The 1,026-nt window shown below is 23.3% G+C and overlaps 1 long non-coding RNA gene across 1 annotated transcript; it reads left to right on the top strand.

Annotated features, from left to right (window-relative positions):
* The first annotated feature begins 407 nt into the window (after positions 1-407).
* On the top strand, positions 408-794 carry LOC132042267 (uncharacterized). Its single transcript, XR_009411401.1, has 2 exons — positions 408-614; positions 734-794. It is a non-coding gene; the product is annotated as an uncharacterized LOC132042267 (long non-coding RNA).
* Positions 795-1,026: the final 232 nt, after the last annotated feature.

The raw sequence follows: 1,026 nt of genomic DNA on the forward strand, positions 1-1,026 counted from the left end.
AAATGCCCTGAACTTTTAGAAAAGGTATAAAAATACCCTTTATTCATCTATTTTGCTAAAACTACCCCTCAATTCAACTTTTTGGCTCATTTATTCCCCTTGACTAACGGACAACACTAATTTTTTTTTTAAAAAAAAAAAATTAAATTGCACATGACATTTTATTACTGAAAAATTGATTTATTCTTTTAATTTTTCAGCATCCGTTTCTTTAAAAAACAAATGTAGTAAGCCTTTTATATATATTAAAAAAAAAAACAGAATTGGATTTTCATTAAAACATGTGGAATTTTTTTAAATTTGGAAAACTTTTTTTTAACGGGTGGAAACCCCATTTTTTTTAGAAAATTCAATTTTTAAATTTGAAAAACTGATTGTTTTTTAAGTAAAATCTGCAAAACTAATACTCCATAATTTTCTTCTAGATTTAAAAAAGATAGTTTTCTGGTTTTTTTTCAAACACAATTTTTCCATAAAAAATTTAATTTTTTCATATTTTTATAAAAATCCAATTTTTCACATTTTGAAAAGAAAAAAATTAGTGTTGTCCGTTAGTCAAGGTTTTACTCGTTAAAATTTTTTTTTCCAAATTTTAAAAAATTCCACATGTTTTAGTGAAAATCCAATTCTGTTTTTTTTTTATATATATATAAAAGGCTTACTACATTTGTTTTTTAAAGAAACGGGTGTTGAAAAATTATTTTTCCTTATTCTACAAATAACGATTTTTCAGATTTCTTTTTAAAAGAATAAATCAATTTTTCAATAATAAAATGTCATGTGCAATTTATTTTTTATTTTTAAAAAAAAAAAATTAGTGTTGTTCGTTAGTCAAGGGGAATAAATGAGCCAAAAAGTTGAATTGAGGGGTAGTTTTAGCAAAATAGATGAATAAAGGGTATTTTTATACCTTTTTTAAAAGTTCAGGGGTATTTTTGTTCTTTTCCGTTAAATTTCTAAAAAATATTTGGGAGTTTGACTAAAAGTGCACCACTTATGCAAACATAATGTACTATTAGTGCTCCA

This window comes from Lycium ferocissimum, unplaced genomic scaffold (assembly GCF_029784015.1).
Source record: "Lycium ferocissimum isolate CSIRO_LF1 unplaced genomic scaffold, AGI_CSIRO_Lferr_CH_V1 ctg14381, whole genome shotgun sequence".
Taxonomy (NCBI): domain Eukaryota; kingdom Viridiplantae; phylum Streptophyta; class Magnoliopsida; order Solanales; family Solanaceae; genus Lycium; species Lycium ferocissimum.